The sequence below is a fragment of the Tympanuchus pallidicinctus genome, unplaced genomic scaffold, assembly GCF_026119805.1.
Source record: "Tympanuchus pallidicinctus isolate F22 unplaced genomic scaffold, pur_lepc_1.0 scaffold8, whole genome shotgun sequence".
Taxonomy (NCBI): Eukaryota; Metazoa; Chordata; class Aves; order Galliformes; family Phasianidae; genus Tympanuchus; species Tympanuchus pallidicinctus.
The window spans coordinates 4,927,030-4,953,907 of record NW_026294802.1 but is presented as its reverse complement, the minus strand read 5'-3'; the positions used below and the strand labels follow the sequence as shown (position 1 = coordinate 4,953,907).

General features: G+C 44.3%; 1 long non-coding RNA gene across 1 annotated transcript; it reads left to right on the top strand.

Annotated features, from left to right (window-relative positions):
- Window positions 1–219: 219 nt before the first annotated feature.
- On the top strand, window positions 220–26,102 carry LOC128073732 (uncharacterized). The gene is made up of 4 exons (XR_008202854.1): window positions 220–315; window positions 1,052–1,189; window positions 9,515–9,835; window positions 20,506–26,102. It is a non-coding gene; the product is annotated as an uncharacterized LOC128073732 (long non-coding RNA).
- Window positions 26,103–26,878: the final 776 nt, after the last annotated feature.

Below are 26,878 nucleotides of genomic sequence, written 5' to 3'. Positions count from 1 at the left end.
AAAAAAGTGCTCAGATTGTTTTGTATTTCAACATGCTAGCCCAAAACTCCACACATAAGAAAAGAATAAACAGTGTGGGTGGCATAATTGTTACATTTTTATATCCCAAACATACGCTCTCAGCAATCAGGACCTCATAAATTTTACGTCTCTGCTTGTCAGAGTTGCTTTGGTTTCCAGCAAAGGACTTTGAACTGTACTGGCCCTTCTCCAGAGCTGTGATGATGCCTGCACCGATGCCTGCAGACTGGGGGGCTGGTAAAATGCTCCTTACAGAATGTTCAGCTTCTATCAGTGAAAGGCAGAACCTGACAGGTAGGAATTGGCTTGCTGCCTTTTCAGCTGAGACCTCCTTTGCTAATCACCATCTCTTTGTACTTGATTCTTGCCTCCAGCTGTGGCTGTCCTACAGCTTAGTCCAGCCCATGCAGCCCTTTGCAGCCCGTGCTGCTCCCATATTCTTTTCATCTATCAGTCCCTTGCCTGACTGGCATCTGGAAATCCCACTCCCTATATGAAGAGCCCTTCTGTAATAGCACCTGTGTGAACAGTGTCACCAGATTTCTAAACTTTGCTTCAGGTTCCCTTCCTGATGTGCAAATAGGACTCTACAAAGCTTCTGACTGTTGTGGGGTGGGGAGGGCTTCTTGCAAGGGAAAGGGTTTCAATTCGTTTTGGTTTTATACGACTTGCTTGTTTGCTTTGCCACATGTCTTGCTTTGATTTTTTTAGCCTCCTTGGTACTGTCCAGCTGCCAAAGCCGAGATCCAATAGGTCCTCACCACTGCTCAAAAGATAACTCCATCACGGGCTGCACACTCACTGCTGGCTGGCTGCTCTCCTTCAGCTTAGCCTGGGGAAGTTCCTGTTTCCTTCACAGCAAGCCACTGCCTTGCCCTGGCTTTATGGGAGGTGATTTTCCCTTGCTGAAGCTTAACAAATACTGCACTTGTTTGGTGTATCTCTAATGATAGCGAAATGTCGGGAAATTGGGGGTTGTCGGGCAACCCTACTGGACTTGTTCTGAAATCTTATTTTCCTTCTTTTGCAGAAAGCAGATTTCATATTGATAAATCTCTCCCTTAACTATGGTGGACCCACCACAGGCATGAATGTCATCTTTACAGAGGAAGAGAAATAACAGGAAGAATTACATCGTGCGGCAGTTTTTTGTTGTGGTGAATTTAAGGTACTCAATTTACACCATTATAACTCTTCAAAAATGACCGAAAAAAAAATCACTTCCAAAGCCCAGACTTTTCTTATCTCTCAAGTACAAAGATCAACCTTTTGTGAAATGTTCACGTTAAACCTTGCTGCAATTTGGCAGGAGTTTAGGGAGGAGAGAAGGAAATGGTCTGGAAAGACAATCATGATTTAAGAAGCTGTTCTCAAACAAAGTGGCCTCATTCTTTTATTTCTATTTATCTAGCCTGTCTTTCAGAGAGCATTTTTTGGCTATCAAAACATGTTTATTTAGATCTTTCTTTTATGTACTGAAACCTTGTCAGCCAGTTCCTGAGTTGTAAGTGCTTGATTCTGCAACCATAATATTCTCTTTCCATAGTTTTGTATATAGTTTCCTATGCTTAGTTTTAGGAGCAAATTGGAAAAACAGGTTTCCCACCATATGGAGCCATATGTACTCTCACAGGGTCAGCAAAATGGTTGAGCTATTTAGACTGAGATTTAGCAGAGACCTCCACTTGAGCAAAGTGCACAGCACAAGCAAAGAAGAGCTCTTCACGCTGGCAGGGTGGTCTGCAGCTCACAGATGTCAGTGGCCACCATGCGTGATCAGCAGTGGGTCTGCAGAGTTGCATTAAACATCAAAATAACTGTAAGTTAAAGGTGGGATGTTCTGTAACAAGACCATTCACTGTGCTGTGGGCAACAAAACAGTGAAGGTTCTGGAGGACAGGTCTTATGAGGAGTGGCTGAGGGAGCTGGGATTATTCAGTCTGGAGAAGAGGAGGCTCAGGGGAGACCTCATCACTCACTACAGTGACCTGAGAAGAGGTTGTGACAAGGTTGAGATCAGCCTCTTCTCCTGCATAGCTAACAATAACACTAGAGGAAATGGCTTTAAGCTGTGCCAGGGGAGGTTCAGGTTGGATATGAAAAAAACTTTATTCTCCAAAATAGTGAGGTGTTGGAACAGGCTGCCCAGGGACATGATGGAGTCACCATCCCTGCTTGCGTTCAAGAAATGTGTGGATGTGACACTGAGGTTAGTGGGCACGGTGGGGACGGGTTAGTGGTTGGACTGGATGATCTTAGTGGTCTTTCCAACTTTAATGCTTTTATGATTTTACTGTGAACCACTGGAATATGGGGTTTGGGAACCTTTGGCCTGTTAGGCCAGCCTCTAGACAAAGGTGGGCCATATTCCCTGCTGGGGAGCTCTTCAAATGAGTGAAAAATTTGGGGTCTGCTTTGAGTCACAGTGGAAGAGCGCACACACAGAAAACCCTCCTGTCTCACCTCCTCTGTCAATCACCTTGTCTCTTGTGAAGGTGGTCTTTTCCTTCTACTCCACCATCCAGGTGTCATCACTGAGAGTGTGGTGACAGGATAGATACTGTCTTGTGCATGGTGCTGTGCTGTCTTACACCACAGAGAGATCCTCCCTACCTGAGATAAGCAATTACAGAAAAGCCTTTCTTGGTCCTTGTCTCTCCTTAGAGTAGAAGTAGGATGATGGCCCTTTTAACTCCAAAGGTCAAGTCCACCCTAAATGATCTACAGACTTCACACACTAAGAGAAGCACATCACTGACTCATAGAATCACCAAAACCATCTAGTCCAACTATCTGCTTACCACCAGTATTTCCCCACTAAACCATAGGACAGCATTTAAATGTTTCTTGAACACCTCCAGCGACAATGACTCCACCACCTCCCTGGGCAGCCCATTTCACTCAGAGAAAAAAATTTCCTAATATCCAACCTGAACCTCCTACAGAGCAGCTTGAGGCCATTCCCTCTAGTTATCTTGATAGTTGTGCGGGAGAAGAGGCCAACACCCACCTCAGCACAACCTCCTTTCAGGCAGTTGTAGAGAGTAATAAGGTCTCTCCTGAGTCACTTCCAGACTGAACTATCCCAGTTTCTTTAGCCACTCCCCATAAGATTTGTGCTCCAGTCCCTTCACATCTTTGTTGCCTTTCTCTGGACGTGCTCCACGCCCTCAGTGTCTTTCTTGCAGTGAGGGGCCCAAAACTGAACACAGCACTTGAGGTGCAGCCTCACCAGAACCAAGTACAGAGGAACAATCACCTCCCTGCTCCTGATGGCTGAGCTAGTTCTGACATAAGCCAGGATGCTATTGGCCTTCTTGGCTACATTGGCAAATCGTTTTGCAATATTTTCTGTACTTGGGTAAGCATCTGAAATGAGTGTAGCCCTGCCTAAGAAAAGGAAGTAGTGGGGATTCTTTTTTTCAGGGCATTGTCAGTAGCTGCTTTTAAATACAATACAATACAATACAACACAAAGTCAACCTAATTTAGGGCAGCTTTCTTGTTCCCCTTTTCTGCCCTTTTCTGAAGTTTGCCACTCACCCATATTGCTGCCTCTGAGGGCCTCTGAACCCAGCCAGCCTCAGCAGTTGTTGCAATCACAACATGTTGTGTGGCAGAACGCTTATAGCACCATCAAGCAGTTCCTTACAGATAGATCTGTAAGCATGCACAGGGCTTGCTGCATGCCTTGTCTGAGCGCAGAGATGGCCCACTGCAGCAGAACATGCCAGTGCTGGCACAGCTGGGTAACTCAGGGCCAGTGCAAAGCCAACAGCTCAATGTGAGCTGCTGATTTAGGACTGTGGATGGATTTCCAGGGCAGCAGCACATCCATTTCTGGAACACAACATAACACTTCCTTTCAGTGTTCTGAATTCTTGCTTCAAAGCTCTGAATTCTTACTTCAAAGCTTTGAGATACTCTATATAAGGCAGTTGGAGTCTTTGGTTTAAGGGAAACTGGTTTTCCCTAAATTCATCCTAAAAACTCCTGGATTACTTTTGTGGGAACTGTCTGAAAATACATAGCCTGAGGCAAGCACATTAGAGGGAAAATTTCTGCTTGAACATTGAATGTTTGGCAGTTGTGAACAACTGAAATCATAGTCTTATAAAAGGAAAGATGAGGCAAATTTAACTGTTACCATCTGTGCCAGGTGCGTGCCTACACTAATGGTTCTGGGTGGGTAGACAAGTAGTATGTGTAAGTTCGTGATACATCCCTTCTCCCCAGGAATCAGCTTTAGTCTGGTAAAAAAACTCATTGAAGTCCGTGGAATTACAAGACCATAAATCTAATTTAACATTGGAAATTGGGCTCTATAGATGTGCTCTGTGTGTGGTATCAATCTGTTTGCAGTGTATATATAAATAAGATTTGTGGTGAAATGAGAAAAACAAGCTGCTTGTACATCATCTAGGAATGAGCTCTGTGTTGTGCTTAATATTTTCCAGAGACAAATGCGGTGACAGACTTATCAGAAACACTGGCTGAAATGAAGCTGTTGATCCAAACATCCTCATCATACTTTATCTTAAAGCCAAAGCAAAAATGAGATGTCCCAGTGGGTGTAGGCCATAGAAACATTGCTTTTTATCATTATTATTATTATATTCAGATGTTCGTTGTGCTTACAATTATAGTGCTGGCAGACAGAACCTATTAGAACTGCCAAAGCTGATCATCTAGCCCCAGATCTGATCATATTACTGAGAGCATGGTCTGGGATTTTACAGTGGCTTGAGACAATTTGACTCTTTCTTCCTCACCAGCTCATCTCGCTGTATCTATTCCAGAGTGGGGCACAACATGTGTTTTAATGAGCCTCCACCTCTTGCTTGGATCCTTCTAGGGGGCTGTCAGGCAGACAGCCTGGTGACTTTCTGCTTGTGGAGGGAACAGCTTGCAGGTAGCCTTACAGATTCAGCAGCTAAATGAGTTCAAGCTCAGCATGTGTGAAAGATAAACAAGGGTATTCTTTCCCATTATAGCATCCTTTTTGTAGCAAAAGGAGTCGTGGAGGAGGGGAAGTGGCTGATGAGCCAATATATGTCATTTCTCTGTGGTTAGGCTGATTATTTTTCTGTCCCATGGATAACAAGCCAACAGCAGTTGCATGGTGTATACTGCATCCAAGGGATAAAATAGGCCCACTACTGAACTAGGACAAAAGATATCCTTCAGGCAGATGTAGCAGCCAGTACCTCGGTGAGTTTCTACTACGCACTCTGTTCCCTGGATTTACCACTCACTGAATGAAAACGTAGAAATGAGCAGATTAGCTTCCTCTCTGTAAAGAGAGGCACTTTGGAAAGCAAGGTTTCCAGATTATTTCAGATTATTTGCAAGCAGAGCCAAGGAATCAGGAATGCTAAGTAAGTGACCATGTGCAAAAGGATTATTATTCCAGTGCAATGTCCTAGGATAAAAGCAAAGCAAAGCTACTTGAGCTTAGATCAAGGCTCCCACAGAAAGGCTGTTTTCTACTGTACAAATTAGTCCCAGCAGCTGAACATCAAAGACCATTTAAAAGACAGCCGAAAGCGTCAAGTTCCTGCTTATCACATCTCAGAACAGGAACTCACTGGGCTTTGTAAGAGCATCATTCTCCTATCTCACAAAACAGGCAGATCACAAAATCTCCCCCTTTACTTTACAGGACATAGTGTTGGAGCCTGTGGGTCCAGCCTCAGTGCAGGGAAAGATGTTTCCTAGATCCCAGCTGACTCTGCCAAGCACTTGGTCACTAAAGTGATCTGTGAGAGCCTCTTCTTTCCTTATTGCTGGCAAGAGCTATTGCAAATAGAGTTCCTCTAAGGGAGTTTATTTTGATGAAGTTGGAATGTAAGTTTATGCTTTTCTTCAGCAGAATCTACTTGAAGAGGTCCTGGGGTTTCAAGATAACTGAAATTGCCTTTTTAATGGCTAAACTGTTCACTCAACGTTTGCATTGTTGCTGTGGTTTCATCTGGGATAAATTTCTTCCTAGTAGCTGGTGTGGTGCTGTGTTTTGGATTCAGGATGAGAATAGTGTTGATCACACATCAATATTTCAGTTGTTGCTGAGCAGTGTTTACGCTAATTCAAGGACTTTTCTATTTTTCACACTGCTTTGTCAGCAAGAGGGCTGGGAGTGGGCACAAGAAGCTGGGAGGGGACAGAATGAGAACAGCTGTTCTAAACTGGCCAAAGGGATATTGCATACCAGATGGTATCATGCTGAACAACAAAACGGGAAGGATTGGCTGGGGATTGGCCACTGCTCAGAGTTTGGGTTGGGCATCAGGCAGTGGGTGGTGGGCACTTGCGATACACATCACTTGCTTTGTTTATAATTTTATTGTCATTATTATTTCCTCTTCTTTTTCTGTCCTATTAAACTGTCTTTATCTCAGATCACCAGTTATACTGGTCCCTGCCATTTCTGGAAGCATTTCTGGAAGTAAGGTTACCCAATATAGTTGATAGTTCTGCCAGTTCTCTCATAGCTGCAAGATCGTCTACCCGACTTTGAACTCAGGAAATCTTGGTTTTGGAACATGCAACTCAGCACGAGAGAGAGAAAGCTGTGGAAGAGGAATAGAGGAGGGTGAAAAGAAACGTTCTTAGAATTTTCTGAGTGGAAAGGACACTCAAGGACCATTGAGTCCAACTCCTGTCTCCATACAGGACCGTTCAAAATCCAATCCTATGTCTAAGAGTGGTGACCCAATGCCCCTTGAGCTCCAGCACTTGGGGCCATGCCCGCTGCTCTGGGCATTCTGTTCCATGGCCACCACCCTCTGGTGCAGACCCTGTCCCTGACCCCCAGCTTCCCTCCCCTGACAGCTCCATGCCGTTCCCTCGGCCCTGTCGCTGTCACACAGAGCAGAGCTCAGCGCTGCCCTCCGCTCCCTGTGAGGAGCTGCAGCCGCCATCAGGCCTCCCCTCATCTCCTCTGCTCTGCGCTGAGCAAAACCAGGGCCCTCAGCTGCTCCTCACACACTTTGTCCCCCATCTTCATAGCCTTCCTTTGGACACTCTCACAGTTTTATATCCTGCCTATATTGGGGCACCCCAAATGCACCCAGTGCCACACAGCACAGAGCAGAGTGGGACAAACCTCACCTAGTGAGGCCCTGATGCAGCCCAAGGCTCTGTCGGCCTTTCTGGCTCCAGGGCGCTGCTGGCTCAGATTCAACTTGCAGCCAAGCAGAACCCTCCGGTCCCTTTCCTGGGGCTGCTCTCCAGCCTCTCATCCCTCCAGGGTTGTCCCACCCCTGGTGCAGATTCCAGCACTTGCTCTTCTTCATGCAGATGGCAACCAACTTTGAAGTTGTCAAGGTTTTGGGGCAATGCCTCTCCACACTGAAGGGAGTCAACACTTCTCCCAGTTCGCATCATCCACAAATTTACTTAACATGGCTTCCAGATCTTTACTGGAGTAATGGATAAAATCATTACAGAAAACCTGCTTCAAAACAGAGCCCTACAGAATCCCACTAGTGGCAAGGAGGGCAACTGTCAGGCCACAGCAACATGGTCCAGCACAGCCATGTTCCCAGTGCCATGGGACATGCTGAGGGTCACACCCACCATGGTACTGTGTTGCAATGTCACGAGCCAGCTCCCTGCCAACCCTCATCAATACAGGGACCCTGACAACAGAACTCCAGTCAGTAACTGACTCGTGACTTGTGGCCATCTTCTGGCATAAGAAGCAATTTAAACTGAGCTCTTTCCGGCCTCTTCTGGCCTCCAGAGGAAGGTGGATCCTCCACCAAAGAAGTTTAGGCTTCAGGGAAGCAGCAATGAACCTGAGTCAGTGGATGTTGATCCTCCTGAAGGCAATGTCAAGCCCATGGAGGTGGATCTGCCTGCAGAGGAAGAACCAATGGAGGTGAATCCGTCTCCATCCAGGCAAGGCAAGCACTATAACATCATGCTTGCTAAGAGACATTGCCACATCCATTGGCAGCACACCAGGGGCTCTCGATTTCCATCCCGGTGTGGAAATGTCGCCACCTGCCAGAGTGCCCCAGCACCAGTTGCTGCTCCTTCACCTTTCCTTCCCTGTCCCCAATCCTCATCCTTCCCCAAGCCCTCTCACCTCTTTTTCCCTTAGCTCTGAGGAAAAGGGAAGGACTTGAACTGGGACTGGTGTCCTCTGAGCTGCTATGCTGGGAACAACAGGAAGAGTCCAGCAGATGGCCCTGAGCCCCATGCAGCTTCCGGACTCCTCAGTTTGTGTGAGCTGAAAGGGAGAGATCTGTGAGGTCCCATTCTCCAAGTTATTAATCCTTGATTATTTATGCTCCCCAGAATCAATTTTTGGCATATCTCTTCTGTGGAGACTGTAGATGAGTGGGAAAGATGTTCATCCTAACACAGCTGGTGTTGTTCCACCAGTTTTTTTGCCATGGGCAATTCAGGCACTCTTCTGTTGGCCCTTAATCCAGAAAATTGCTGAAGTCATGGGAATGGGAATTGAGTCCCTTTGGCTTACAGAAACTCAAGTTAATAGGAAGGGAGTGCCCGTTGTTGACCATACAGCGACAGCAAGTGTCTCCATCCTCTGTCCAGGCTGCCCACCTACTCCTTCAGATGGGAAAGTCCTCACAGTTGCTTTTCCCGCCAACCATGTCTGAACATCGGAATGTGCCCCGAGTTCCTCTGTGAGTTGGTGAGCTCCTCCTAATTTTCTTTAAAAATAGCATACACTTGACTTTTTCTAGCAGATTTAGGAATTGATTTGCATCGATTTACTGCATGGTGTTTCAACATGCTGTGCTAGACGAGCAAAACGAGCCAACTGAAAGCTACTGCTGTGTGGGCAAGAGTGAAAACAGGAAGAGCAAGATATAGATATTGCTGTCAGCACAGTTCATGGAGAGGAACCATTTCCCCCTTCACTCTGAGCAATAGGCATTTAGGCTTTGCATGACTAAGAGCACGGCATTATCTTTTCTTTAATTCTTACTTGTTGTTACCTAGCTGTTGTCTTTTTATTTGAATGACAAAGCAGCACTGATGAGGAAATACAGCTTGCTTCTTTTTTTTTTTTTTTTTTTTTCCTGTGGACAAATGCCTGTGTAGAGGAGCAGTGAAGCTCAGCTTAGTTGTTATTTTAAGCATCTAATTTTTGCTGCTTGACCTGTGTGACTGAGTTAAGGTCACAGGAAAGTTTATCTTTTTTTTTTTTTCAGCTGAGAAGATGTGCTTTTCGCTGATGCTAATAATTCTGATTTCTGGGACTGGAAATAAAGATAAAAAGGCACCTTAATTCTATCCACTGTCTTCTCAGAGGAATTCTCTTAGCTCCTTCTGTTATAAGCATCATCCTTTGGTTTTCTCTTCAAAAATAAGGACATCAACTATCTCATGAAGGACAGCAGCACAGGGTGTTTTCTAGTAGAAGGATGAGTACAGCATAGCTGTCAGTCCTGCTGCATTCTTAGTTTATACAATGCCATTAGGCTGACTGTCATCTCTTTTGTGTTGTTACTTGCAGTTATTTTATATACTGGGAGTAGTTGATATGGTGCAGGGCAAGGCTGCCATCATCCCAGAAGGAATGGAGAAGAATCTGGGTGACAGGAGCATCATGAAGTTCAAAAATTCAAACTTGAAGTCCTGCACCTTGTAAACAGCGACACCATGCAGCAGTACAAACTGGGGACAGGCTGGCTAGAAACTAGCTTTATATAAGAGGACCTAGAGGTCTTGATGGACATCGAGCTAAATGTGAGTCAAGAATGTGCCACTGCATGAGTGAGAGCCAAGCACAGAAGACACTGGGCTGCATTAGTAACAGCAGAGGCAGCAGGTTGAGGTAAGTGATTGTTTTCTTCTATTCTATGCTTGTGAAGCCACATCTAGCATAATGTGACCAGTTCTGGCTCACCAGTAGGAAAACAAGTTGATAAACAGAGGCAGTGTTAGTGGGTGGCCACTGATGTGGCCAGGGAGCAGAGGTACAAAATGTACAAGGAAAAGCTGAGGGAGCTGGGTATATTCAGCCTTACGAAGAGAAGGCTGCATAGTAGGGGCTAACAGAGAAAGAGCTTGGAGACTTAATTGCCACTTGATTCTCAGAACTCCCTCAGTAGGCTCCCTCTTCCCATGCCTGGAAAAGCACACATGACTGTGATACAGCTGAGAGGATCAGAAATAGCAGAAAAGGAATAGGCCTGTAGGATTGCTCTGGAAGGTTCCCAGTGAGCCAGTGTACTCCCGCTGCATGCCCCTGAGCCCCTGCAAAATGTTTCTATCTCTTCACCTATGCCAGTGTGGGATAAACTGCTTGTGTGGCCCTGATCCAACAGACAGGGCCAACCCCTGTTGAGGGCCGACCATAGGCGGCAGAAGAAGTGGGAATACCTCCAAACTGTCATAAGAGGGTAAACTGACGACTGCTGTCTGACACAGGAATCAGTGGGCAGGTTGCTGCTGCTTCACAGCTCTGCCTGTATCTGACAATCTGTCACTTACAGAGAGAATTAAAGAATGGTCTGCGTTGCTGACCGAGGGGAGGAGAGCAGGGCCTTTGCAGTGAATGTGATCAGCAGGTGCTGGCGTGTGTTCCCCCAGTGATGTCATCTGCAGCAGAGCTGCCTGGAGAATATCAGGCTGCTTATCTCAGCCTCAGCTCATCCTTGCTGTAATGCAGGAAAGATCACGCTTGTTGCTACTGCACAAGGCTCCCTCAAAGCCTGCCCAGCAGCTGCAAATGAATATGGAAAGAAAAAGAACTGAAACTCGAAGCCAGTAATGCAAAGAAAAGCAATGCAGCTGCAACGTGTTATCACACTGAGAACATGTACACTTGCCAAATACGTTTTGCCCCTTTTCCCTGAGCAGATAATCCACAGGGAAACCAAGGTATTGCTGCTGCTGTCAGCTAATAAGGCTGTTCCTTTAGTTCTCACTGACAGGTCTGGGGCTGGAGTTCCTGGAGTCTGTCCCTGCCTGTGTTCCCATGCAGGGGGATGATGCTCTGTCCCTAAGCTTCCCTTGTTCGTATATTTTCCCTTAAAAATAAGAAAGCTTGTCACAAGGAGACAAAAGATATAGTGGAAAAGATGACAACTTTGTCACTTTTGCTTCCCTCATAATGGTGTGTGAGTTTTCTCGGAGGGAGTCAGGCAGCTCTGGGATCCTGAGGGCAAAGCTTCACGAAGTCCTTCACACTGATGTTGTTCTACTCTGTTGCCCTTCTGCAGAGCAAGGACACTGATTTTCAGCTAATGGAGCACTAGAATACTTTGTATTAGCTTACCCAATTGCTTGGTATATTCATAATATACCTGCTTTAATAAACAGATAAAAGGGCTTTATTTTCTCTGCTCCTAGAATTCAGATATTTCACCAGTGCCTCCTTCAACAAAGCAATTTTTACATAACAGAAAATGCCGCTGGGATTTTATTTCTATTTCTTCTGATAGGAAACGTTCTGACTTCATAATAGCATGGCATAGCCGGTCGCACTTTCAGTACCAGTGTAAGCAGTACCTATATTGCATTACCAGTGATCATATGATACCTCTACACGTTTCTGCAAAGCTCATCTGCAATCTCAAGTATTTTCCAGCTCCCTTGTAAGGCCTGAACAAAAGGACAGCCTGATGGAAACATGTTCTAGGGAAAAATTGTTCTGGATGTTTGCAGGATTCTTTGGTCTGCATTAGAGTACCAGCATACAGTTACACTGGCAGAAGGGTGGAGGCAGCCACCACATCCCAATGACTCTGAAAGGCTTGCAACCGAATTGCAGCACTGCTCCATGTGTTTTAACTGGGTCACGGAGTGAAAGCCATTTGAATTCTTCATGCTCTGCATCTTTCAAGTAACTGCATTTTAAAGACTCGTTTTCATGTTCGTTTTCCTACTTACATGTTTAAAACTTAGTTTGGAGTGATGCAAAAAGAGGCATATCTCAATCAAATCTGAATATGAAACCAAGTGTCAGTATAAAATTGACCCTACATTACAACTTCAGACGTTACAGTTTTTTGCATTACACTTTTAAGGAGGTGAAAAACAAAGGACTCCACCTTATAAACACATCTCTGCCAAAAAAGAAAGTTTTCTGATGAAGGGCAGAACAAGATGCTGCTTCATGCATCCATGTCTTTGAAACACTTGTTTTTTAAACCAAGGCAAAGACTCAGTGCTTACACTGCTTTGTCTGACCCAGATCCCATCCAGCTTCTCTGTCATCCAGCTTTTTGCCATTTTGCCAAAACATGGCTCCTAAGATCAGTCCCATTCTCTCCAACCACTGGGACTGACATGACCTTCATTAAAATTAAGTGAGGCTTTGTACTGGAATGAGATTTAAAGCAGAGGGCAGGGGCTACCAAGTTCTTCTCCTGACTGTACCCACAGCCTTTGCTGCACGTGTTTACAGTCAGTCAGTTTTTGACATGTCTGTGCTTCAGTTGGCCTGCATGCCTCAAAGTCCTCTTCCTTAAACCCAATGGAGTGTGAGCATCCACGTGGGTTGGACTGGATGATCTCCAGAGGTCCTTTCCAACCTCTATCATTCTGCGATTCTGTGATCCAGCTCAGGTCTTCCTCTCCATCTTCTGCAAGCAAAAATGGGAATTACAGCTAAGCAGAAATTGGGAAGGAGTTGTGTCAGATTCACTTGTTGGCATGGTGGTAGAAGTTGCTCTTGCAGCAATGGGACAGCCTTGCTAAGATGAACTATTGAGAGTGTTTTAATTGGCAGGGACAGTGGCTGTAAGAAGAATGGGGCTGTTGGGTTGGACAGAACAGAGAAGAGGCTCTGAAGATGAGGTCAAGGAAAAAGAAGCTGAACTAGACCAGTGATTCAAAGCAGATGGCACTCTTCAAATGACCAGACAGGAGAGGCAGCTTCAGAAGTGAGACAGAAAGATACCTGGGCAGCAAAAAAAGGCTAATAAATGAATGATATGGATTTTATTGCAGAAAAATGCAGCAAAAGAATTTAATTACAGTCATGATTTATTAAAATGAGCTGGGAAGCATCCCAGTTCAGAGAGGCTTTTTATAGAGGAGGCAGCCAACATATTGCCCATCAAATTAGCAAGAGAGATTTGTGGACATAAGATGTGGAAAATGGCAGCCACAGGGTGAATGGAAGTGTGTCTGCAAATCACATTTTGACAAATGAGGGAGAAGACTGTCTTGGCTTGTCACAGCCGCTCCCCTGTCTCTGTCTGTTTCTTTTTCCCAACCCAGAGCAGAAGCATTTGTCCCTTCAAACAGCTGTCCTGCATTTGGTTCTTTCCATGCTGTGAAGTTCATCAATATTCATCAGCACTGGAGAGGCAGGGAGACTAATTTTCAGCTGAGGCAGCTGGGTGACTCACTGTCAGCACTGACACCAGCAACAAGGCCAGATTCTTTGCCTCTCAGCATATCCCACCATCCTACTGTGGGAAATCTGCACAGCCACTGCAGTAATGCTAGCAGAAAGGACCCGCAAGAGTGGCTGCTCTTTTGTTAGCATGCTTTATGTTGATGCCTGCAGCAAATCCCTTTAGGTTTGAGGGCTGTGACCCAACATGGACTCCAGTAGTGTCTGTGTGGGTGGTGGCAGGTCCAGGAGGATGTCCACTTAGTCATGTCTGGAGGGTGACAAATGACATCACCTTTGACAGGTTCGGCTGACTCATGCTGGCTCCGATAGATTAGAAACGATTCCAGTCTAACCACGTATTCTTCTTCATCAGATAGCCAGCAGAGGTGAATATTGCACCCCTCTGAGGAGAAGAAAATCCCACAGGCAAGCAGAGAGCAAGATTGACATTTCTCATTATTTCTGTACTGCAGGTAATATATATATATATATACATATACATATATATATATATATATATTTTTCCCCTGGGAGCCCTTCAAACCAAGTGAATGAAGACATATCTTCTGTACAGTCCGCAACACTCCAAAGGGTCCAATCTGTCCTGCAGAATTTCCGCTGATTTTGCTGTAGCCCTCAGGCTGTAACTCGGGTGTGATCTCAGGCACACACTGTGGCTACCCCAAAATCTCAAATTTTGCTTTGACCAAGAATTTACCATACTGAATAGAAACTATTCCTGGAACAACAACATCTTTTCCCACTTGCAAATCTCCATCTAATCTGATCATCCTTATCCATAAGCAGAGAGAAAGAAGAGCAAAGATATAAAACCCAAAGGTTAAGTATGTATTTTTTGCAACTGTTTAAAGTTTAGCATTCTCATGTTGTAAAGAACATGCAAACTTTCTGCATTCTTTCTATTAGGTGCATTTGTCACCAAACCAGACTTGCTGTCAGTTTGGGATGTAAACTGACCCGGTGTCATTGCAATTTGCATGTTTTCATGTGTGAGTTTGGTTTGCTTTTGGCATACAAGCACTTACAGCTGATCCAAAGTAATTCAAAAGCTCAGCAGATGCTTCTGTGAATCTCTTCTATGTTTAGAAATGGAAATGAAGCACAAAACCAGGTGCTGTCCTGAATTATGGATTTTATTCTTCATATAAAAGTGTTTACATGTCTTCTAGTTTATCATTTTTGAAGAAGATAAGAGGTAAAATACGAAGTTCTCCCCAACAAAGGGGACTCCAGGAACTGCTGTTACAGGTCCTTTCCAATTCAACAGCACCTTTTGAGCTGACATCAGAAGGGGTGAGTGAGGGCTGTATGGAGTACAAGGAGCCAACACTGCTAATAAAACAGAAATTTCGCCACAGATTTTGAGAAATTCTCTGTATTGCATTATGCAGGAGATCAGAAAAGATTTTCAGGGTCTTTTCCACGAACTCTTGCAACTTACTTTGGGGAACCAGTATTATCAGGTGAGTCTGGACAAGATGATCTCCAGAGGTCTCTTCCAACCCCTACAGTTCTGTGATTCTGATTCTAATCTCATGAAGAACGTGGGACTAACATTTCTGAGTTTAAGAATCAGAGGTTTTTTTTTCAAGCCATTTTATGAGGAGGCAAGAAACACTTTGATTTAGCTTTCTGGTCTGAAAATACCAATAGTTTGTTGCATTTTTTGAAAAGAGCCACAGGAGTCATAGATCAAAGAACCATAGAATGTCTTGGGTTGGAAGGGACCACAAAGTTCCAACCCTCTGCAGTGAGCAGGGCTGCCCCCCACCAGTTCTGACTACCCAGGGTCCCATCCAGCCTGGCCTTGAAGGCTTCCAGGGCTGGGGCACCACAGCTTCTCTGAGTGCCTCGCCACCTGAGTAAAAAATCTCTGCCTAGCATCTAACCCAAATCTCCCCACTCTTAGTTTAAAGCCATTTTCCCTCATCCTGTCACTCTTAGACTGTGTAAAATGTTGATTCCCCTCCTGTTTATAAACTCCTCTCAAGTACTGGAAAGCCACAGTGAGATGTCCCTGGAGCCTCCTCTTCTCCAGGCTGAGCAAGCCCAGCTCCCTCAGCCTTTCTTCACGGGAGAGGTGCTCCAGCCCTCTGACCATCTTTGTGGCCCTTATCTGGACACTCTCCAACAGCTCCACATCTTTCTTGTGCTGGAGGGCCCAGGTCTGGATGCAGTACTGGGCCTCATGAGGGGAATAATCACCTCCTTCTCCCTGTTGGCCACCCAACTGCTGATGTTGCCTAGGATACTGTTGGCCTTCTGGGCTGCAAGTGCGCACTGATGGCACATATCAAGCCTTTTATCTACCAGAGACCCTGGGTCCTCCTCCGCAGGACTGCCCTCAATGAGTTCTTCTCCCAGCCTGTACACATATCAGGAATTACCCTGACCTGAGTGCAACACCTTGGTCAAGCCATTGCTCTCATGGCTACGGGTTTGTTGTTTAGACACAGTAATGTACAGATGGGCTTTGCATTTATCAAGAGTAATTACCAGCTGAGATGCTGAGTGGAGGGAAACTGTTATTGTCACGACTGACCAGAGTCTGGCAGCATTCTTTGTTGTTTGTGGCTTATTCTTGAAACTAGTTTTCAGCAATTAAACTGACCTCTTTGTAAGCTGAGCTCAGAAGATGGATGCCAATAATGGGAGAAGGGACACAGCTCAAGGCAAGAGGTTTAACCCTCTGCCTCTTGGTAAACTGCAGGAAGTCCACCATCATTTTATTTGCAGCAATTACAGGTGAACAATATAGCTCTGTGTAGGATTTCTTGCCTTTGAGGCACATTTAGTTAATTATTACCTCTTAATTTATTTTCTACTCTGGAATAGGTCTTGCTGTGGGAAGCGGGGTATAGGAAAAATGAGCTGGTACTTTTCAGTGACAAAGCTTCAAATATGGCATTGTTTTTCATACTTGCAATATTCAGCCACAGTATCCACAAGGGAGGTACCATAATTGCAAAATGCTATTTAAAATAATGGCGTGTTTTATAAGAGCTTCCAATGTCTCTCATAATATTTGCAGATAATCTGTTTGTCAATCTGTCAAGTAATTATTCTCCATCTGTGATATCCACTGATAACCAGTTAGACTTTTAAATTCATTTTTAGCGACACTGGTGAGCGCATCACTCGCCTGTTGAAAGAACAGAACACAAACATTAAAACAGTGCAAAGGCAATGTATTTATTATTGTAGCATGCAGCCAAACCTGCGTAATAGCTACTAATTAAAGTGTTAAGGCCTTAATTTTAGAAAGACAGAGAGGCTTTCTGCTTTTGCACAGTACCATACACACATCATTTTTATGCTTTGCTTTCTGTGATTAGTGACCAAGGTCTGGCATGAGACAATTTTACTTAATCAGCTGCATGCATTAAATACCAGCAGCTGCAATTAGACATTCTTTTGTGTCAGATATTGTGCCTCACGCTGCTATTTGCTCCTGACCTCAGATCCCTGAGCGGCAGGCACTTCTGCTGTCTTTGGAGATGAGCACAGTGAAATCTAAAATTCTTTTTTTCACAGCCTGGACATTGGCAGATGTGCATTCTCATTTTTGCCCCACAGCCCAAACAGAGCAACTTTAAAAGTGCAGCAGAAGTTCCTTTAAAAAACAGACTGGGAAGGAAAGGCGGGAATGAACAAAACCTCTGCTCCGTGCCTTAACACTTTCGAGTACATTGTTGGTTTGCGATGCTTAAGAATCACTTTGTATGTTACACATTAGCACTGAGTACCTAAAACAAGAGATCTGAGCTTTCCATTTGCTTTGCACGTCTATTTTATCGGGTCCTGTGCTCATAGCATCATTTTTTCCTAGCTGCAGTATCACAACCGGACGCTAGAGAGCTCCTTTTACCAAAGACATCTCTCAAACGAGAGGGCAGAACCCTGTGAGGTGCGTACAGAGCATTCCTCCTTTTTTTATATCGCACAGTTTTACTCATTTTTCATTTTTATGTTAAAAATTAATATTCTCAAGGGAAAGCTATCTTTGCCAGAAAGAGCAATGGCTGCAGCTGTAGCTCCACATCTCCTACCCCCAACAACAGAGATTCCATAGGAGTAGTAACTTGGGAACTAATTATACAATTTCAGAGATAAGAAAAAGTAAATCAAATGCTGCCAGCATGGAAATTATAATTAAGTTTTCCTCTGAATAACAAATACACTCCATATGTAATTTATTATGACTATTACTATATTAATAATGGTAATAGCCTATGCCATGCACCTATGGAGAGTACATGTTTTTGTCTAAATTGCTGGGTTATAGTCGCAGATGCAGTATGAATGCCAAACAGCTCTCTGCAGTCATTCTGCTGATAACCTTAAGCCTTACAACAGCCAAGCTATTCCTAAACACTACTCTATTAGCAAGTGATATAACAAGACGACGACTGGATCTACTTTTTTTATTAGCTGTGTTTGACCCGTTCCCCCAGTCGCCTTTACACTATCAATCATTTATTCAAAACCAAAACAAAATCTTCTATGCTGTCACTGTAAGGGCATATGAATTCCTGCTTCTCTGATTTTGGCATAAGCACAGTCTGCTGCAAAATGCTGCAATGATGTGACATCTTATCATATTGCCCATTAGGGATTTTGCATTAGGGTTGTTTTACAGATAGCTGCGTCCTGTGGTCAGCAGTGCGAGGGCACAACATTTTGTCTCCAAAGCAAAGCCCTGTCCCTCTCCTACCTCAGAATCTTGGAGTGCAAAGATTGAAAAAGCCCATAGGAAAACTTCAGAAAGGCTGAGGAAAGCCTTGCTCCAGCTCTCCCTGTGCTCCATTGTGGTTCTTGGCAAGGGCAAAGAAGTACCTCCTTCTATAAAGAGCTGTAACAACAGCTTTCACTGCAGTGCTTCCCAGTAGCACCAGCATGCCATCACCTATGTCCTTTGCTCTTGCCTACTCATCCCAGCATGAACTGGGAACACAAGAACCAGTGAAATCCAGAGTGTAGAGCCAACCCTCCTCAATCAGTTGTGTGCCTCAGAGGGAGGAGTGGGCCTTGCAGGTGTGCTGTCAGCTCCTGCCTGTGTTCCCTGCCCAAGATAGCTTTAGGCACACCTCCTAACTTTCCTGCACCTCCGCTCCTTCAGATTTTTTGAATGGTGGAACTAAAAGTCTTATTTTCTTTCACCATTTCTTTGCCTTGTTCCCCTGCTCAATCTGGGATCTGATTGGTTTTACCTAGAAAGCCAGATAAATGATGTTCTGAATTTTGAGGGAGTCTTTCTTCCAGGACAGCCCAACTGTATTAATGCCAGTGAGCTGAAATGTTCCATTAACATCTCTTTATTTTCTTTCCAAAACCTGCAAGTGACAATAGTAGCTGAGCCAGACTTTAATGGTAGCTTTTCTTTGTTCTTTTCAACCCACAGTCCTTTGAAAATGTAACGGTAAAAAAATAGATGAGATTTTCAGTTTAGAGCAGCTCCAAACAAGCTGGCTGAGGAGGTCAGTGTGGGAGGGGGAGGCTGCCTTTCTATTTATCTGAAAGTCTTTTCTTTTACAAACTGCTTGGTGTGAGCCTTGACCACGACATTATGCAACTCATACAGCAACTGCATCCATGCAAAGCAGGGCTCCGGCATGGCACTCATCAGCTCTCTTTCTAAATGACCTTGCTGCACCTAGAAAATCCTCTCTACCTTTGAGAACAGAGTGCCTCTAATGATAGAAACTGTAACGAAGTCCAACCATAACCTAAACTTGCTAAACTTCAGCTAACAAAATCTAAGGGCGTGGTGAAGACAGGGCTAGCATGTCTCTTACAAAACCCCAATTCTCAGAAAATTTGATTGTTTCCAGCCCTGGGAGCTCATGTTACACACTGGACAAACCTAGCAGGGCCCTGTCATTCGTCAGTCAGTTTTATGGCATGACAGCAGCCTGAAAAGTTGAAAACCAGTTTAACAAATTAAAAAATTTAATGGGATTCCCATTAAGTTCATCTGAGAAGTTTCATCTTCATCTGGGAAAAGAAAGAAGGAAATACCTTGGGATATATTTTCTTCATGGGGAGGATACATGGTCCCCACAGGCAAGAACAGCAAGGTGCTCACTGGACAGAGAAGCTTGCAATATTTCACAAAGGAAATGAAAATGTGATTCCTGTCAAGTCCCCCTTTATGAGTCCTCCTTTTCTCATTAACATTTTGTACAATCTGATACTCAACAAACAAAGATGCTAGCTGTGGCTGTCAGTTACTCTTCTTCCTTAATTTTATTTTGCTTCAGCTGACCAGAGAGCAAAGTTTTTGTAAGGTATCCAAGATCTCAGCATTGGCAGAACTCTTCCTAGAAACTGAATTTAACAGCTCTGCCAATTCAGCTGACAGATGTGTTTATTTCAGTGACAAATGCCCTGGGACCTTCTAGTCCCCTTTCTCTAAAAAAAAAATCCCACTTTTGCTTTATTCATCTCTCCCCAAAATATTTTGGAAGGTGGACTTAGGAAAAACGACTCTACAGAATTTGTATAAATCATTATTTAATGATCATGATCCATTGGCTATTCTTTTCATCGAGATGTAAGCTACTGTCATGCCAGACTGATAAGAGTTTATAGACCAGCAGTGGGTGTAAGTGGTCTCGCTGACACGAATACAAACCCAGCAGCTCAGCTTACTGCAGCTTAGAGTGGATTAATGTCCCATGTCTGGCAGACGCCAGCCTCATGCCAAAAAGACTAACCCAGTCTTTATGAACTTCCTGTTCCTCATGATGGTTGAACTGTGTCAATACTGAGATAACTAGAAATAGACCCAAATCACAAGCCGTGGATCTCTGCAGCACTTCTTCAAAGTCGGACTATGCCTGAATTTTCCTTGAGGCTCCTCTACAGCCCCTGCCTATTCAGAGCAAGCTCAGTATGTTCTTTGACTAATTTCACCAACAGATCCATTTAAGCAGTGGTAACCCTCAGGAAGTTAATTTGTCTTCTCTCCATCTTTTCCCAAGAAAGAATTAAGAGTGGAGAGGAGTACTGTGATTTGATAGAGTGGTTTGTTTGCTATTATTTTTGTTTCTACTGGGGAGTGTTGGCCTTTTGTACTGAGATGATGATGGGGATCATGGAAATCCTTTTTTTTTTTCTTTTTTTTTTCCCAGGTTTTGCAGAGAAACACTCATTATTCTTGAAGCAGAATCTGGGGAAGCTCCATCTCAGCATACATGACCTCTGTACAAAGAAAAAGGTTGCGTTGTGCCTGAGGAACAAAGCTCTAGAATTAAGTCTGTAACAGCTAAGATATGCTGGGCCATGGAGCATCTCTGCAAGCCTCCAAATAGCCCACAGGAAAATCTCAGAAGGACCCTGTGAGTGGCAGTTATGTAAGACAAAACTTGATCCAAGCCATTGAGTGCCATATCCTAGAGATAGGAGAAAATGGCAGGTGTGATGAACTGGGGCTGGGTGTGTTCATGGAGTTTTTGTGCTGTCTGGAGTTTCCTCACTTGGAAGGCTTCATATGTTGCTATTTTGCATTGCTCTGGACATGATGAAAAGTAGGAAAGCACAAACAAGTGAACCAGAGCATCATAAAGCAGCCTAGAATGAAATTTTTGGTGTAGTGGAGGCAACAGAAAACACCACTGAGAGGCACCAGTGAGCAGCTTTAGTGACAGTGAGCACACTGGAAATGCTCGCAGACTGGTTGGGTTTGATGCCTGCTTCTTTGAGGATGCAAAAGCTGTCCAGAAATTATCTAGAGTTTCACTGAAGTCACCCTAGGAGTGTTTCAGCTGATTTGCGGATGACTTCTAGCTTTGGCCTGAAGCCATGGGAAATGAGAATTTATGTTATATGTTCCTACCAGCTGAGAAGAAAGCTGGAGTGACATCAAGCTGGAGAATGGAGTGTAGGTGTGCATAAAGAGACATGGGAGAATTCACCTCCTTGGAGATATGTGATCCCACAGCCAGGAAGGAGTCCTGTGGCACCCACTAACAGGAGGAGCTGGAATCCTGAGCTTGTATATGCCTGGGGGAAAACAGGAAAAACACTTTCATGTCTCTATAGAGCATTTCAGGCAAGCCAGAAGTTTGCACTCAGGTGGATAAGTAGTCAAGTATCATTAATACATGTAGCTCTTATCCATAACCTTGCCAAACTCATTTTGTAACACAGCCGTAACCATGCAACAAAGCACTATGTGAACTAAAACAGGACAGAGATGATTTTACATGAAACAAAACAGGGTTTACACATTCACATACCCTCATGCTTTCAAACACCAAAACAAATGGGTCCAGTGCTCCAGCCCAGGTGACTTGTGGTGGTGAAGATGGAAAGTGACATCTGTAGGCATCTCAACACGTCTCCTAGGTTCTTCATGGACTGGAAGCCAAGTGCTGCTCTCGGATCTCCTAAGAGTTGACAGTGTGATCTTTTGTTTCCTCATCCTGTTGCACCCCTGGCTTAGTATTTGCTTTTCTGTCCTTATCTGGGTGTTTTATGGCTCCAAGCCTGTTCTTTTCTTCCTTTCATCACTTCTTGAGGGCTCTGGTTTATTAGCCTGTCCTTCATTTTGCTCAGTGTGTAGACTGTCTTCAGGGTGAGAAGGTTCTGGTAAGCCTCTCACAGATCTGTTAGCACCTTGGTGACCTGCTGGCTGAGGTGCCATCTGCACCTACCATTCCGCTCTTCTCTCTGGTGTTCCCACACTTAGGTAATCACTTTCATTCAAAAAGTTCTTAGTATTTTTATTAAAAATTCCTCACATCTTGCAACATATGTTTACCATCTACAGCAGATTCTCAAGAGTGCAAATGACTACTGAAGTAGCAAGGATCTCTAAAGAGGGTCCACTTTAGCCCACCTCCAGTCTGAGGGTCATTCAGACATATGGAACAACACAGAGAGAAAAGGGAGCACTAAAAAGCTGCTCCTAGCTGCCTCTTTCCCGCTCTATTTTCTCCTGATCCTGATCCTGCCCTTTTCAATTGGCCACTGAACTTGGATTTCAAATTATTTCACTTGAGAAGTTGTACGGAGTTTTATTGCTTTGCTTTTCACTGATCTATTGGCTGCCTGTGCATTTCTCAGCCACTTTCTGAAAACAGCAGCTGGTATAGGTGATGTTTGCAGGTGAAAAGTGGAGCTGCTTAATAGCTTTCCAGCTGATATAGCACCAGCATTGGATTAGGTCATTGTAATGGCAGCTGAAAACTTTGCTTTAACACAGCTTGAGCAGCTCAGTACACCTTGGTTTAGTGAGAAGAAGCAGTGTCCAGTGTGGCTCGTTAATGTACTGCTGTATCTCAAGTGTTTGTTCAACATGAGCACCAGAGAGTTGGGCACAGTGAAATAAAACCAGATCTGCATGCAAAAACAAAATTGAAAAAATTCACCTGAAAGAAAAATCCATATTCCTTTCTCAGTAGCTTTTATGAAAACTTTTGCCTTCCTCAAATTACAGTGACTCCATGCGGCTTATTCTACAATACAGATTTTAATATTTTTACTAAAATTTATTCCAGCTGTTGCTAATCATAGAGATATGAATAATATTATTATACAGAGAAAAATCTTGACTAGACTTGGTGCAGATTTATTCATTTGTAATTTTTCCATCTTAAATCCAAATATTAAAAGCCAGATGAAAGGAAGGAAAGGTAATTGTAACCACTGGTTTCTACTTCACCATGATGAAATTGAGCTTGCTCAGTAATCGAAGAATAAGTGTAGAGATTTCTATCAGAGTATCTGATTTTATCAGAACATTTTCAGGGACTGCAATTCAATGGAAACCAGGGACGCCAGATCTTTCATATAAATCACTTTTGGGAGAGGACTGCTGCTGAGCTCCAGCTCAGACATGCCCAGAAAAAAATCCACCAACTGAAGCTGAATAGGGAACACACTTGGGGTCTTCAAACTCTGCCATTACTGCAGCATGTAAACTTCTAGGAGGCAATTACATTGAGAAATGTGCTGCCATCTCTGAAGGCTGAGTCCAGTCATAGAATCATAGTATGGTTTGTGTTGGAAGGGACCTTAGATCATCCACTTCCATCCCCCCGCTATAGGCAGGGACACCTCCCTCTAGACCAGGTTGCTCAAAGCCCCATCCAGCCTGGCCTTCAATGCTTCCAGGGACATCCACACCATATCTGGGCAACCTCTGCCAGTGTCTCACCATTACAGGAAAGAACTGGTTCCTGATATCTAGTCTAAGTCTATTGATTCAATTCAGTCCTTGCCCAAAAATGCATCTTTCACCTCACCAAAGTCAGATTGTTCTTCACAATCCAGTGCCTCCGTGCAGTAGTGTTATGAATTCCAGCCACTAAGTATGGATCTGGGTTCTGTGTCCAAATCTATTTCTTATACTGCATTTATTTTCAGTGCCCAACCATACAGAAATTTACCCACATCTTTGCACAGCAGGAAGCATATAGTGCCTGAGTTACTAATGTCCATTTCTCAGGAAAGCAGTCCTTTAAAAACAACTTCTCTCCATCGAGGTCCTCTCTTCAAACAGCCTCACACTCATGCTGATCTGCTTTTGGTGAGAATCAGTGTTCCAGCTACAGCAAAAATGCACTTTGCACTGTAAGAGAAGGAAATAACTGTTGGGTCATCTAAGAGTCCTTCATTCATTCAGCCAAAAATGAGACTACCCTGAATTTAATTTTTTTGGTTCTGAGTCATTAGTTGATTTCTCTGGGAAAAAAAAAAACAAAAACATATCTAAAACTGTCTTGTTAATATTATATAGATGGATAAGTGACAGCTCTTATGACTCAGGCCCTTTGGGCTGCATTTATCCCTTGCTCTTATGCTATGAAACACACTCTTCCCAACAAAGGCAAGACTGAGAACTCTCTTTAGCTTTGGGAAAGTTCTGCAGTGCTTCCGGAGAAGGAAAACTGCAGATCCACACTGAATCAGAAAAGAAAAATGCACTCTTCTCCACTCCCCATCCCACCACGTGGCTCCACACCCCAAAGCAAGCACACAAGAATGTTGAGAAATATTACTATCCTTTGTCAGCAACAAGCCCGTCACTTTGCACACACTGTCTCATACCTCTCCCCTCTGTCAAACCATGGATGCTGCAGCACGGGGGCTTAAAGAACTTCTGTAATCCTGCCATTAGGCTAAAGCTTAAACTGGGTCTCTCCAAAGGCAGAAAAGGCATTTGTTGTATGAGCTGAAAAAAAGATTCCCTCTAATCCAGTAACAACTACAGCAAGCTTTTTTTCAGCTTGAAATCTCTGGTTTTACACGAGCATATGAAGCAGGTGTCAAATGGATCTAAAAATGGGTCACGGAGGATTCTGTTGCTCACCATCTGTGTCAGTGATGGGGAATGCACATCCACAGGGACCCCCGAGTACCGTGCGGTATCTCCTTGCTGATACAGCTTTGTAGAATGAAGGGCTTTGTGTTTTCAGTAGTGATACGTAGTGCGCTCTGTGTCTGCCCAGGAGAGGTGGTTGATCACAGGGCTGTGGGCTGAACCTCAAGCAGCTACAAACCTACTGAAAATGAAAGGTCTCCCCTGGGGACATCAGATAGCTTTGTCTCCAGAGGATCACAGGTCCAGAAAAAAGTAGGGTACAGAGGGCAAGAAGTTTCCTCTCCTGTTTGTGATTCTTCTGGCTCATAGCCGCAGTTGAAAGTGAAAGCAAAAACTTGAGAACTTCCACTGGGCTTTAGGAAGACTCTGCCAAGACAAACTTCCTGCAGCCTATACTGACCTAGAGGCAAATCAGTATGGCAATGAGCAAAACAGATCATCAACAGGATTGCTCTAGATCAGCCCAGCAAAGCATTCTGTTTTGTGTTTGTTGCAGTGCTCCCGGTAACTCCAAAGCCCCAATCCTATTTGGCTGCACAGAGTGAGGGGCTCTGGGTTGTGCAGATAGCTGCCTCACCACAGCTTCTCCAGCACAAAGCTTTAATGCTAAACTCAGCTCCGGGTTTTGCAGCACTCACAGAATCACCGAGGTCAGAAAAGACCGCTAAGATCACCCAGTCCAACCGTCAGCCCACCACCACCATGCCTGCTGACCACGTCCCTCAGTGCCACATCCACACAGTTCTTGAACGCAAGATGGCAATTTCCTTTCATAGCTGACAGAACACGGTGGCTGCCTCGTACTTTTTTCTTTTGGCTTTTTTTTTTTGCTTTTAACGGTATGAATGCAATCTGTACCAACCAAACATTGTATGCATGGCAGATAGAGTTTCATCCTGGGGCTACTGAAATCAATTGCGAAACCGTTCAGTAACTGACTACAAGCAGAAATCAATTGTACCAGTTACCAAATGGCTTAGTTGAAATGTAAAATTATTTGTTCAGAGAGCAAGAAACTATTTACTTGTGCTACTTCTGAAATCTACCTCTAGCTGGGACCAGATGGTAATTTAACTTTTAAATTGTATTTACTGCATTCTTATACTCTAATCAGTCAGTGCAAAGCTGAACTCTTCAGAAGTCCGCGCTTAAGCTTTAAACTTAAAACTTCTGCAGTTTCTCTCTGCCTTTGAGCTGTTGCCATCCTCAGACAGTAACAGATCAATCGGCGCTCGGCCCTTTGATGTGTAACAGTTCAGATGTGACTGCTGCGTGCGTACCCTGCCGTATGTTCCACTGTGAGTGGAGGCTGAGCCTCCCTACTTCACAAGTAATGAGCTCCGCTCAATTAGCAGAGCGAGTTTTTTGAGCGTTGTGTGTAATTGGTTTCAAGGTCTTCAGTTTTAACAGCCATTGTTAACAATCTTTTTATACCTCTGGCACAAAACTTGTGATTCAAATACAAGCAAACAGCCAAAGAGCTGGAGTGCTCAGCTACACACATGATCCTACAGCTCAGATATTCTCTTCTGAGAAGCAGTTTGGCTTTACATTTGAGGAGTGATGACATGGCTGCGTTAGGTAAAAACCCAAGGCCCGTGGGAGCAGGAGATCTATGATCATAGAGCTATAGAACCATAGAATGGTTGGGGTTGGAAGGCACGGGCTGCCCATAGAAGCTGTGGTGCCCCATCCCTGGAGACACTCGGGGCCAGGCTGGATGGGGCCCTGGGCAGCCTGAGCTGCTGGGTGGCAGCCCTGCCCATGGCAGGAGTTGGGGCTGAATGGGCTTTGAGGTCCCTTCCAGCACAACCCGTTCCATGGTTCTGTGATTTCAGCAGACTGTATTCTCTTGGTGAAAGGAGCTCTTCCTTCATGGTTGACTTGAGCATTATTTGTCTATCTTACAAATATTTTCTTGAGAGAAGAAAGTGAATATTGGAAGGATCTTTTCATGCAGCATGGAGAAATGGTAGCAGTGTTACCTCCCCACAAAGGAAGCTCGACAAATCCATGTTAACTACACTGTCTGTATGACATTTTGATGAGTGCATAGAACAAGTAAGAAAGTACATAGGAGGCTTTCTCCTGTGTAAACTCCAGGTTCCCATACAAACTCAAGGTGCTGTAGCCTGGCTTTGTGTGCCCACACTCACAGGAGTGCTGGGAAGTCAGCA